The 14,531-nt window shown below is 41.4% G+C and overlaps 1 long non-coding RNA gene across 1 annotated transcript; it reads right to left on the bottom strand.

The window, feature by feature from the left end:
• Positions 1–11,293: 11,293 nt before the first annotated feature.
• Positions 11,294–14,531, bottom strand: LOC132473786 (uncharacterized). The gene is made up of 6 exons (XR_009529477.1): positions 13,627–14,531; positions 13,111–13,245; positions 12,482–12,618; positions 11,876–11,980; positions 11,550–11,786; positions 11,294–11,469 (listed from the first exon to the last, which is right to left on the bottom strand). It is a non-coding gene; the product is annotated as an uncharacterized LOC132473786 (long non-coding RNA).

The raw sequence follows: 14,531 nt of genomic DNA, 5'->3' as shown, positions 1-14,531 counted from the left end.
TTACATAATGCCATTTGTGTGTGCATTGAAATGTGTATGTGAGAAGAGTAATTTATATATAAATCACAAAATACATTTGTGAATCCTTCTCTGTGCATTCATCATAGGCGTCGATTACGGGGGGGACGGGGGGGACATGTCCCCCCCACTATTTGAAATACGAATTTTGTGCAAACCAATTGCGACTGAAAAAATCCCCACATACTCAACCGAAATCGTCGAGTCTAAAATCATGCGATAGGCGCGCTCGAAGACATCATTTATTAGATAGGCCTACCTTATAAACCGTTGGAACACACAAGACCGGAACCCATAGCAACGCCGGTAAACAAACCCCGACTCCCGAGAAGCCCAATCCCTATGAGCTCCCCGCGCTACGGCCATCCGGAGGCACACAGAGCTTTTGGCCGTGATATTATATATACAATTATATTATATTATATACTATTATATATAGAGCTCCGAGAGTCGCAAACGGCAACAATCACTTTCTCCTCCATGCTGCAGTACACCCCGGACTGCACTGCGCTGAGTTTGACGGTTGAACGCTGATTGGCTGTTACGTTACACATGTCACTCAGTGGCCACGCTGTTGAATGCTGATTGGCTGTCAGCACGTGAAATTTGTGTCAAAGTTGAAATTTGTCGCGCCACAAATCCTCGTGAACGCGCTCGCCTGTACACGGCGAAAGTGTGGCGCGACTAATCAAAAAGACAAAACAAAAATTCGCCCGATACGCGTCTATACGTTCACTTTGTATGGGATCTTGTCGTCCCGTTGCGTGTGAACGCACTGGAGAAGTTTCAAGACAGACAGCCAAAATTGACATTTTTATTCAGAAAATAGCTGGTCCTTTTGCTTCCTATAAAAAGCATGTTTGTGACACTGGATATCGATATGGATACGTTATCTAGCCTGCATGTGTGGAGGGCCACATAAGGTAAGAAATTGTTTTAGTAAACTTTGCTGCTGGTTCTGTTTGCTCGTGAATCGTGATGACCTGGCCAAAGGTTTCCCACGGTCCCAAGCGATTGTGATCTGATTCTGGTTGGTTCTCCAGTTAGTATGCATTGTATATATAGATTGCAGCTAGTAGCAGCTACACACGGTGCGATTGCTATGCCAATGTGGTTATAGTTGGTTTTGTCTGATTGAGATGTGTGACGACTTGGAGCCTGGTAGGCCTATCCTGACATAAATATGTTCTCGCATAACCTGTGTGATTATCCTAAACTGAAGGGGATTTTATTTGCGGACAATTTTCTTATGATGTTGTAACGAGTGAAGTCTACATTGGTCCTTCGCAAGTGTTTACTGGTGGTCAGGATTTGGCAGATGCAATTCTCCTCTGGGTGCTCAATTTTTCTGTTTTTTTTAATGCAGCATAACATGCTACCAGCAGCCCTTGCTCGTCTTCAAAAGGCTGATGCTCAGTACCTCGTTTCATTTCGTACCCCCTTTACAGTCTGGCATTGTTTGTCTGGTAAACTTTGTTGATGTCAAGATAAGTGTTAAATTGCCAACACTGTTCTTTGTCCTGTGTGCACTAGTATTAGGCCTACATATCCCGAGCCAATACCCTGGTGTTTCCAACGCCGTTTTGCAAAACAAGCCAAAACACAAACTGTGGTTTTCAACTTTTATTGTTTGAATAGGATCTTCATAGGGCTGGCCCGAATGCCATTTTTCAGGCTTCGAATACTTCGATTTTTCGGAGCGAATATTCGAATACTCGTTCCAGAAAAAAACACCATCAAAAACAACATTAATAATCCTTATGTACTCCCTCGAACCGATTTTGACAGTATCTGCATATTTTGTTGACGATTTAATAGCTTTTGACCGTTAATTAGTAGGCCTAAGTAGGTTGAAGTTCCTTCGTTTTTCCCCGTGAAAGCGAACAGCTGTTGCTCCGTTCCAAATCAGCTGTTCTCTGCCATCTCAGCCCTTACGGGAGCTTTTCAATTAATCCTGGAACGTGCATCTTTTCAGGGAATTTGTACAATAAATCCATAACAAATACCGAATATTGATTGTCTTATGTGTCCATATTATATCCATTATATTGACCGGGTATTCCCAAGACGCTCACGCTCTGCAGCAAGCCAGTCACAGTTGATTGGCGCGGCGCTGTACAGCGAACGTAAACAAACAACTAAGCTAAGGTTTTAAGTATTACTTTTCCTCCAGAGATCCCGCTAATGATGTGTTATAAAGTAAAGGGAAACAAGATATATATTCTTCCTCCACCTCTCTCGCTTCTCTGCTTGGTGTCGCTGACGCTTATAGTTTGCCTCCCTCGCTCTGGTAAAGTGACGTACGTGGAAAAAAAATAAAATAACGAAGCTCCGAAATACTGACTTAAGCTTCAAATACTAATTTTCCGAACCGGTATTCGAATATTCGAATAATTTCAACACCTGACAATACACTGTAGAGCATATTGTAATGCAGCGTTGACTGGATGAATAGCTTACATAAGGGTACCCAGCACTTTTCAGACCACACTCAAGCTTATGGTTATTGTCCCCACCACTTCTAAAAACAAACTGACGCCCTTGGCATTCATTATTAATGAGACTGTTCTGACCCCATACGTTTCCGTGTTTGTTCGTGCGCATGCGTGCTTGCGGTGTATAGATGCATTCACACTTGGCACATGCACACTTGACTGGTGCGACAGGCCTGCTATTATAGTAGTACGATTGATATTATAGATTATATTATATAGATACATATATATTATATTATATTATATATTACAACGAATCAACGATCAACAATCGATTTTTCCTCCTACTGCGATTCACTCTGGACTGCCGGGAGTAAACGCTGATTGGCTGTGGGAGTTGTCGTCCACAATCCACAAGCGGAAATTCAGTGAGTGCTGTAGTATAAAGTGAGATTGAAAATATTTTAAATGAAGCCACATAGGTTAAGACATAAAAAAAACGTTAAATGGCTTAAATCAAGTGAAGGGATTTTAACAAAATATAATGATATAACACGACGCAAATTTCTACTTTACATAAAAAATAAGTACAAATAAGTAGCTGAATAGATCACATAATGCATAATAACTAGAAAATGCATTTCCTGCAGCAAATGCGGTGAGTGCTGTAGTAGGGAGACCAGGGACAGTTGTAACACTTTTTGCATTTTTTAACAATAAATCAAAAACCATTTACACTGGAATAACCAATTTGTTATATTATAAACTTTAATCTGTCATCTACTGAAACATGGTATTTAAGTGGTTTTATGAAAATATGTACAGGTTGCAAAATTGATTTTAATACAGTCTCACCCACTGTTACAACCATCCCAGTGTATAGGGATGGTTGTAACACATGTCAGGGACGGTTGTAACGTGTCCAAAATATATGTAATTAGTCAATCATATACTCAATATAACTTATATTTCATGTTATTGTTATTATTAATTATTATATTTATTAGTAATGATCAATGATTATTAATGTATTATATTTATTTGTAATGATTACCTTTTCTTTTCATACTACATGACAAAAAAGAGGTGAAGCCGTCAAATTATAATGCGGAAAATGATTTAATGCGTAGAAAACCTCTACATAAGAATTATTACACTATATGAACACTTCACAAATTTACAAAACCAAAAAAAAGAACATTAACTCAAACATTCTCAACAAGGGAGAGAGAGGTGGTATATGAACACTTCACAAATTTACAAAACCAAAAAAAAAAAACATGAACTCAAACATTCTCAACAAGGGAGAGAGATGTTAACTCATTACTCAGATTCAAAAGCTGTGATGCACATGAAACATTTAAGACATAGGCTACCACGCAACAAATGGCAGGAACAAGGAAGTACAAAACACTAAACAGGAAGTAAACAATGGGAAACAGGATAATTGTATGTATGAATTAATATTATTATTATTATTTGCAATGCACAGTGTACATTTTACTTTTAACTTGCACATTAATACCAACATCTGCATCTCTATACCTAACCCTAGCTAGTTTTTAAAATATAAATGAAACTTCGTTCGTCATACTGGGACGGTTGTAACAGGGCGTTACAACTGTCCCAGTATGACCAACCATGTTTTGATCTCATGTCAACTGGCTTGACTGCTAGTTTGACACTTGATAGCCATATATATTATAGCTTACAAAACAAGGATTCTAATAATACTTGTTTGAATTCGTAGACATTTTATCTTTGGACAGCATCCAAAAAAGAACATCGGGAAGAAAAGTGTTTTTTTGACCTCAAAAACAGACTTTGCTTTATAGCGCCCCCTGTAGGTTTCAAATGCGACTCCCGTTTTCGCAAGTAAGGAGGGAAACTAAATGTGCACAAGCACAGTGAGTTTCGTCATCATAGCTGGTTTCTGATTGGAGGAATTCACAGTGTTACAACCGTCCCCTGTTACAACTGTCCCTGGTCTCCCCCAAAGTGAGGTTGAAAATATTTTTAATGAAGCCACATAGATTAAGACAAAAAGAAACGTTAAATGGCTTAAATCAAGTGAAGGGATTTGAACAAAAGTGTAACAGTCTAAATGGAGTAAACAATGTAAACATGCACACCATTTAAGAAAATGTAAAACAGAAATGTAAAATTAATTGAACTGAAGGATCTGAAAGGTCAAATGTATTGCCCTGGGCCCCGTTTCCCGATATCGATGGATCTTCGCTCGTAAGATCATTCTCCCGATGGATCTTTCGAACCATCGATAATTTCTTTGGAGCATTTCCCGAAACTCCTCTTAACGTGAACGCGCATTCGCTGCACTCACGACGATCGTAGGATTGTACCTGTCCACTGACATGGTGCTGAAACGGGCTATGACGCAGGGGGAGACGCAGGAATGTCGGAGGAAAATGGGGTTAAAAAGGGTTAAAATATCTCCCCATCAAAGCCAACCGCAGAGTAGCCTACGAAAAGAATAGATTGCAATGATATGAATGCTAAAGATATTAAAACACAATTGATTAAGCCTAGGCCGACATATATATCAGTCCTAATCCTGAGCGCACGATCGGGAGGTGGAAGTTGCGCTTTAGATGCCTTCACAAGTCCAGCGGAGGGCTCCAGTTTTCGCCGGCCAAGTCATGCGCTGTGATACATATGTGTGACAGCTATGTTGCACAACATTGCAGCTAAGGCTGGGGTAGCTTTGGTTGAACCGGAGGACATTGAGGACGATGACGACGAGGTAGATCGGTGTGAGAACGGCCTCCCTCATAACTACGCGGCAGGTTTTCATGCACGTCGAAGAGTGATTGAGACTTTTTTTTAACCCCCTCCACCCTCCCACATGTCACTAAACATTCCCGTCAACTTGACCAATCCCCACCATATCCCAGCCTTTTGCCTGCTCCTTTGCATTTTTTTTTATATATTTATAATTGATATTTTATTTTTTATTTTATTTTTATTTTTTTACATTATTTTAGGCTACGTTTTATGAGTAGCATATGTCAGTCTGCACAAATCCCCCCCACTTTCTCTCACACATTTTAAGTGCCCTGCCTGCTCAAACATTTCCTGGACTGTCTCTCTCAAACTAAGAACATAATGGCCCACATTAGGCTCAGACGCACGTGATACACCATTACCAATGTGTTATAATAAAACGCATCCAATACTAAGAATGTCCGCTGGTTACGCCACTGAGGCTATAGTAGGCTAACGAGGCTCTTAGCGTCCTACGAGTACCCTGGAGCACTCGTTAGCTACGAGCGTTTTTCAAGATGTTCGTTACCAAAGATGCTTTCGGGAAACGGTGTGAAAAATGGACGATGCTCGTACGACCCACTCTGCGATCCACTTATGCCGCGTTTCCACTGCAGGGTGCAGAACGGATCGGATCGCAAAGGTGCGGTAGGGAGGGGGCGGTATAGCCCAGCTCAGTTCCGAGGTCGCGTTTCCACTGCCGACAGTACCCTTTGTGGTAGGCCGGATGTCGACCGCCGCGGCAGCTACGTAAACATCGTAAAAAACGTCTTCCTCCCCAAGAATGCAGACGAACCTCTCCACCTCCTTGTTCGCCCAAGCAAGCGTTTTACGCGACAAGTTAATTGTAAAGAATAATACCTCGAGGCTACTGTTCGTTTGTTTTTATCCCCGCGTCACCCGGAAGTGACGATTCTGTCGACCAATCAACGGAGGGGGGGTGTAGCTAGAATTTCACGGGACCCTTTCAGGCGTCTCGTCTCGATTGCGGTACCCCAACAGAGGAGTCCCGAGAACGGGGCCGAAACGGGTACGGCAAAGTCCGGGTCACGCCCACTTTTGGCGGTGGAAACGCGACCCGACCCGCACCTTTGCGATCCGATCCGTTCCGCACCCTGCAGTGGAAACGCGCCATTAGGCTAAAGATGCTTTCGGGAAAACGGGGCCCTGCACTGCTGTGTGTGTGTGTGTGTGTGTGTGTGTGTGTGTGTGTGTGTGTGTGTGTGTGTGTGTGTCTGTCTTTAAGAAAATAGCCAGCCGGTGCGTGATTAAAAGTAGCCCAATAGAGCGGAAAAAACTGCCCAATCTGGCAACACTGCTGAACGTCCTCACACGTTCAGCAGTGTTGTGTGTGTGTGTGTGTGTGTGTCTTTAAGAAAATAGCCAGCCGGTGCGTGATTAAAAGTAGCCCAATAGAGCGGAAAAAACTGCCCAATCTGGCAACACTGCTGAACGTCCTCACACGTCCTCACACTCCAGCGTCAGACCAACTGAAAACGAAGCCGGTATGAAACTAAAAACTGTGATTCTGAATAAAGTTTAAATTATATCGAAATTCCGTTTAGATATTATTGATGATACAAGTGTGTAGATTTGTTAAATGGTTTGAACGAAGGAAAACGGTTGAAAATGTATTTAGTTCCGTCCTCCCATTGACTCCCATTTTAAAAAAAGATAGTATTTTAAAAGTAGAATATCTTTAAAGTTTTTGAAATTTCGAATGGAGTCTCTAGGTGAAAGACTGAGGAAGAACATAGGTCCCAAAGTTTGTAGAGAATATGAAAGAAAGAAAGAAAGAAAGAAAGAAAGAAAGAAAGAAAGAAAGAAAGAAAGAAAGAAAGAAAGAATAAAACTTGTGAAGAACAATAGTTGAGCGCTGCATGCAGCACTCACATAATAATAAAATATAAGGTGTGGTAAAGTGTGAAGTGTAGTGTAAAGTGTAAGTGTAAAGTGTTGAAGTGTTAGTGTTACCAGCCATGGTTGATTCTAGTGCAAAAATGCTGGGAAATTAGAGAGTAATACGTAATTAAATAGTATGTTGTTGTAGTGTCCATGGGTTGGTTTGGGGGTAGTGGATTCCTCCAGGAGCCTGACTGCTTGCAGACCACACACCCATACACGTTCAACAAAGGTGCGGTTACAATCATTGTACCCCAGCCATTCATGATTCAAACTGTTCCATTAAATAATCGCACAAAATGACCCAGGTTCCCAAAACATATTTAGTCTTTGACTTTGAATCCTTACAGAACATTTAAATCAGGGGTGTCAAACGTACGGCCCGCGGGACGGATCAGGCCCGCAAACGAGTTTAATCCGGCCCGCGAGATGATTTTGTGAAGTACAGTTTTGTAAAAAAAAAAAATATATATATATATATATATATATATTATACTTTTTTTTATAAAAATCCTTCCTAGCATTACATGTATTGCATTGACTGGCACTGATTAATTTCTTGTACATTGAACTACTGGACAATTGTGTGTAACTGGAAGTCGCTTTGGAATGTAACGTAAAATGATCTGCTATTTTTCAATGAAAGAAACTGCTGTTCTTAATGTGTCCACTAGAAGTCGCAATAGCAATTATTTTAAGCAAGCAAACTTTATACCGGGGCTGAGCAGGGAGCAAGTATAAACAGGTAGTGCAGCTAGCCCGGAGCTACCTTGTCGTTCTGCCTTATACTTCCAACATTATGCGTTTTGGCACTCTCATTGCCCCAAAATCTCTGTCAAAAAGACGAAAAGTGGACACAGAGTGCAGAGTTTTCCAAGAAAAATGGTCATCGTCCTTTTTATTCACGGAAGTAAATGGGAAACCTGTGTTTGGTGTGCTCACAGCATGTTTAATTTTACATAATTATGCCATATTTTTACCGGTCCGGCCCACTTGGGAATAGATTATCCTCCATGTGGCCCCTGAGCTAAAATGAGTTTGACACCCCTGATTTAAATAGTACTATTCAATTTTATACGTCTATCATATCAACTTAGATATTTCATTGTTATCCTTAATGAGATCGACATTAGCAATATTTGGCATACGCTCATCCACACACCCTTTCTCTCTCTCACACACACACACACAGACTTAAATTGCTATGTCATTAAAATTGCATTATGAGCATGATAATCATCTCATTTTGTGATATAAGTTGCTGTTATCATGATGGTAAGGTCAAGAGCCAATGTTAAAATGTCCTGGGTTCTGGAGATATCTCCAGAAGTCAAAAAAAGGGCCTTGCTTCTTCTGCTGCGGAGATCACAGAGTCAGAAACATTATTTTCTACGTTGTTCTTCCAACAAAACACAACCTCATAATATCAACTGTGAAATAAATTAATTCCCTTACACCCAAATGCTGGAAATGCAGCAGCATGTATGTCTATTTCCAGCATCTCAAATAGACATAAAAAATAACTTTGTGTACAAAAGACCCAGGCCACTACCATACTGATGTTCTCTTCACAAAGGACTGCCTTGTTGATATGGATTTATTTTCTAATCCAATAATCAAGTGTTAACTCTTTGATAGGGCATCATCACACAATGATAGAATATGTGTGTTGGGGGGCAGCCATGAATCCCTCTTAACTGAACAGAAATGTGGGCCCGTGTAAACTGCAGGTTATTGTACTGACGACGGGTTCAGTGGAGTTTCAGATAATCCTGCCTTTTCGCCGTCTGCAGGAGGATGGATATTAATGTTAACCAACACTTTTCGGTGTGTGTTTGTGCGTTTACAGTTTGGACCACATTGTGGTCCAACTAAAGCCACTGACTCTACACAGCAAATTTTAAATCGACATTTTTACACTGAAAGAGTTAAATCCAACACTTTCAGGGTGTATATATGGGGACCACCACAAAAGTGTTAATTTGACACCTTCATTAGTGTAATAAACTACAACACTAACAAAGTGATAAAATGTTACACTTTAAGAGTTCCTCAGGAACACCAAGCCGGAATCATTTACTCCAGCTTATTGTTATTTCTTTCCCTAAATTTAACTCAAAAAGTGTTATTTTTAAACACCAGTTTATTGTTACCTTTCCTTTATTATCAACTCCAAAAGTGTTATTTTTAAACACCAGTTTATTGTTACCTTTCCTTTATTATCAACTCCAAAAGTGTTATTTTTAAACACCAGTTTATTGTTACCTTTCCTTTATTATCAACTCCAAAAGTGTTATTTTTAAACACCAGTTTATTGTTACCTTTCCTTTATTATCAACTCCAAAAGTGTTATTTTTAAACACCAGTTTATTGTTATTTCCTTTGATAAACTCCAAAAGTGTTATTTTTTAACATTTCACCCAGTGTCAAATTGACAATATAGGTGTTGTTTTTACTTTATATTATGCTACAAAATGTTAGTTGGTCTTTTCCATATGAACCTGAACAAAAATACTTACTAGAAATGCATTATATTAGACTTTTTTTAATTAAATCTCATCTGACAAAATCGCACCATGACTCATCTTACAAAATTCAGCAGCAACGCCATCTTACAAAATGCAGCAGTCAGGTACAATATAAAACAATGCGTCACAGCCATAGGACATCTGCAGGTCGAAAGGCTTGTGATGCTGCAAATCATCTCGATTTACAATGTACATATGGTCAATTTCTTCAACTTGAAAGGCATGGAGATGCTCAACAGAATTTAACTCAATAAGAACAAAATGTATAGCCTCTTTTTTTAGGATTATTAAAACAATTTTACCAAACAATGGCATTTCTTCCTCAACATCTACACACAGCAGATCCTATGTGATAGTCAATGCCGTCGCATTTCACCCATGCAGTAGAAGATACAGTAGAGGACCTATCGAGTTGAAAATATTCACAGACCAGCTCTTCTTCATCTAATTCACTTAACATTTGGGTTTTTACTGGTCCTGATTCAATACCTCTAACCGTGAACGCCTCCCAATGATAGGCAATAGCTAACTGATGTTTTAATGCTAAAGACAAAATTCTAAATTCTAAGCAACAACCAGGATACAACTCATGTAACAGTTTAAGGTGTTGAACCAAGGCCCCACTAGAGCCAAGTAGTGTCCTACAAATGTAACACCTATACATCATGCAGCAACTTTGCCCGCAACTCTTTTAGTTTCGGACTCTCTTTGGTTGATCCCACATCAATGTTGTAGATCGTTGTCTGGATAAACGTGTACAGACTGCGAAGAGACTCATCGTAATTCAAACTGAAGACAAAATGGACCTTGAAAAGTTCATCGAATGCTGCAAGAGATGTGTTTCCCTGGCATGGGATGAGCTTCTTATCCATGGCGATGTAGAAGGCGCTGATGGCTCGTTTGGTGGTTCCAGAGGCAAGCAGATACGGCTGTTGACGTTCATCAGAATCCAAATGTTCATCCAGACTTTGGCATGACTGAAGGGAACATGGAAGAAAGGACAATAATAAGTATTCAAGTCTAAATCAAACCACAATTCAAAGCAGTTTTTGTTCCGGAATTACAAACCTTGTGAAAAACGACCAGGTGGTCAATGGCATCCCTTGCACTGATCTTGTGACCCCTTTTCCTCCCAGCTGGCTGAGGTGACAGGATGTGTAACAGGAGGAGTAAAGTGGACATATCACTGTCCCAACCTGGTTTGGGGAAGTTATATATAAAAATCCAGAATAAGGGATGATAATGAGATGGTGTTTTATAAGTAATTAGGCCGTGAGCTACGGGGGCCTTATCGTGCAACCCCTTCCACAAAAAACATTTTTTTTTTTTTTTTTAATTAAGGTCTGACCCTGCTGAACATGAATTATAGATTTACATTGAAAATCAATGCGTTACAATACATTGTAGGAACATGACATAGGTGGAAGGTGTGACATCTGTCTTTGCATGTTTATTCACATCTAGAGGACATGAGCTTGGAAAATGGTATGGTTTGAGTGGTTTAAAAGTTAGTGTATACATATATATCCATTTACAAACTCTTTAGCATCTATAACTCCACCCTTAACACTGCCATTTAACGCATTCACTTATTGGCATGCTTAAACCAATGAACATTTAACTGGGTGGTAATCTGCCGATGACTCCACTTGTTCCCCTCTGGCAGATTGTAAAAGGCGTTGCAATAACGGGGTCTGTACCAGGGCAGCGGCTTCTTTTATCAACTTTGGTTTGTATGAGGGCCACCTTTCCAGAAGTCTGGCTGCTGTTTCTGCTCCGAAGAGAAGGCTGAAGTCTTGAAGAACCTGGAAGATAACACAAATGACAATTGAGAATAAGGCAGTCGAAAAGCAGAATACTTCACTTGTAGCATTTACAGACTTACCAATCCTTTTGTGTCCAAAAGTCTTGGGAACATGGACAGGACTGATGCCGAGGTTTCAGGATTGTGGATGAGCCCCTGCCGGAAATGGAAGGTTTCTTGCATCTTCTGGAAGATGGTGTCACGCTCGTTGGTATGAGTCATCAAGGAAATGGCCTCTTTGCATTGCTCATCCTGAAGCTGATCTTCTTGACTGTTGTCCCTGACGAGTGTTGGACCACCTCCCATCACAACAGCAGCCTTAGATTAGATGAGATTCAACTTTATTGTCAGTAGCAGAGTACAGGTACAGAACCAATGAAATGCAGTTAAAAATGAAATGCAGTTACCTTAGGGGAACTAGATGACTCGGGATGAAATTTGGTCTTCCGTTGAATAGTCTTGAGTCTCCAAGCCAGGAAGCCTGATCCACTTTGGGCATCATAGAAATGCTCCTAACAAAAACACAATTCTCTGTTATCTATGTCCCTACAATGAATGACCAGAGTACTCTGGAAGAGAGAAAATTACACCTTCTCTCACATCACCCCTGCACAATGCTATATTCTTCCATGAACTAATATTTACAATTAATTGCCTCCCCGTTCCCCGTTTGTTGGCGGGGGGGGGGGGCACGCATACTCTGGCGACGCATTCTCCGGTTCCGATCGTCGGGGGGGGGGGGGAGGGGGGTGAAGTCGGTGGCCTCCGATCTCGGAGGCCACCGGCCCACATGTGGACCCCAAAATATTAAATAGAACTTACATAGCCTTTCTTTGACATTGGATCTTGCAGGGAAGGGAACAAAGTGACGATGCCAAGTGCATATTTCTCCTTAGTCAGTCGTTGTGGAATTCTCCTAATATGAACAAATAAAAATACAATACTACATGCTTTTTTTGTACTACATAAAATGGAAGAACCATGATTAACAAATACGTTTAGGACTATCATACCCCTCTTTTTCTGTCATGTGTGCTGCTAAAATGTTCACCATCTGCCGTCTGGAACTGTCACATATTTTCCCAGTGTCCTCGTACTCCTTCAGGACTGTTGCACCACCAGGCTTCTCCAGCAGAACATTCTTCACCAACTGAAATCATCGCGAAGACACACATCACTAGAAAATAGTCGTAACATTCAACAACAAAGTGAAAACTGTACATTGAGTAATGTCCTGCTTATTCTTTTTACAAAAAACATTCTGTGGTGCACACATCCAGGTGTTGGACAAAAAAGTAAAAGTAAAGCAAAAAGGCGAATATCCGACACATTTAAGCCTGTCCAGTACATCTTTCGCTGTAACACACTGCAACATCTCTGCCCCCAAGCATGCCTTTTTGCTTTGGCTAAGTTCGACCTCACTACCCTGACTACTCAACAGGGAAAGTGTATCCGTGAGGCTACCTGAAGACTCACTGGCAGGCGACTCTAGCAAAGGGGGGGGGGGGGGGGGGGAAACACTTTCAAGTACACTTTAACCATGAATACCACAATTCCTCACTAGCAACATCTCTGCATTGCAACTCCATGCAAGTTGGTGTTTTAGCGTGCGTACAAACATACTTCACTATATGTAACATACCTCCTTCAGAATCATGGATGACCAAGCACACGTCCTTTGTAACCAACTCTGGAAACACATCAGCATCGACTTCAGTTCCTCCATCATCGGTCACTGTCAAGGTCTTGTCTTCAGGAATGGAGAACTTTACCCGAACTGAAATATATAAAGAAAAGAGAATCAAGAGTTAGTTTACCCTACATCTGAACACAAAACGCTATAAGAAAACAGGTAAAAATAGGAATTCAAGAACAGGAACAGGGTTTTTTTCTTCAGTCGCTTGTTTTGGGCTTGTTTTCAGCGTCCCGGTTGCTTATTTTCTGTGAGAGTTGGCAACACTGCTCACATTGCTTCTACCCAAACGGTCCTGAAGCACTGAGAGGTAGCGCAAGCACATTTTACTTTGTAGCCCTAGATGTGGTCTGGATTTCCAGGCTACCCACACAGCACAATTAGACAAGTTAAGTTCAAGCTAATATCAGCACCTTCAGACAACCACCTCTTCACATTAACCTTGCCTATCTCGTTAGCACTTACCTTCAGTTATGAACATTTCCAAACATGGCTCAGATATCTTTACATATTTCTTCAAGTTGAAGTACTTCACCTTGATAATCATCGTCACTGCGTCACCGTGTCAGGGTGACGTTACCTGATGATGAGAAATGAACGTTTTAAAATGTCACTAATTTCAACATGGGCTAGAATTCTAGCTAACTGGAAACAATGTGCACTGATTTACACCGGCAGCGTTCTACGCCCGTCTCACGGCCGCTTAGTTTTACGCCGTTTCTAAAGCGTCTCGGCGCCAGGGTTGCCAGATTGGCCCAGATTTCCCGCTCAATCTGGCAATCCTAGCTGCAGCGCGCTGCCCAATCTGGCAACCCTAGCTGCAGCGCGCTAGGGCGGGAAATCGGGCCCGATCTGGCAAGCCTCCCGCCGGGGCTTCGGGAGGCTGCGCTGGGCTCACTGCTCCGGGAGTGTTGGTGGTTGTGCTTGTTCTAATAAAGAAACATTCAGACATTCCGACGGTGGCGGTGTGAACTGATACACCTGTTACGCTCACGTCTCTCCATGTCACCTAAAAATAAAAGTTTTTTTCTTCCGTGTTTACGGTCTTTATTCATTCATTGCGCCGCCGGGTTCTCCCGACTCTCTGGTACTTCTACAACAAGTAAAGACTCACAGTGGAAGTTATCTCGGCTATGGTGTTGAAGGAATTGGTGGAAAGGTATTCAACGCTCTGTTCCGACCTCTCGGTCGTATGCGGACTCCTCCGGCTGGACTCGTCCGCATACGACGAGAGGTCGGAACAACAGAGCGTCGGAGAAATAACATGTGGACTTCGCCCCTTCCTCCTCCATGTAACGGTTCAGTCTCTGGACTTTAGAGAGTCAAAGCCAACGTTCCTTTCCCCCAGTTCCTTCTCCAACACGGCCGAG

The sequence above is a fragment of the Gadus macrocephalus genome, chromosome 15 (assembly GCF_031168955.1).
Source record: "Gadus macrocephalus chromosome 15, ASM3116895v1".
Taxonomy (NCBI): Eukaryota; Metazoa; Chordata; class Actinopteri; order Gadiformes; family Gadidae; genus Gadus; species Gadus macrocephalus.
This window is presented reverse-complemented; position numbering and strand designations above follow the sequence as displayed.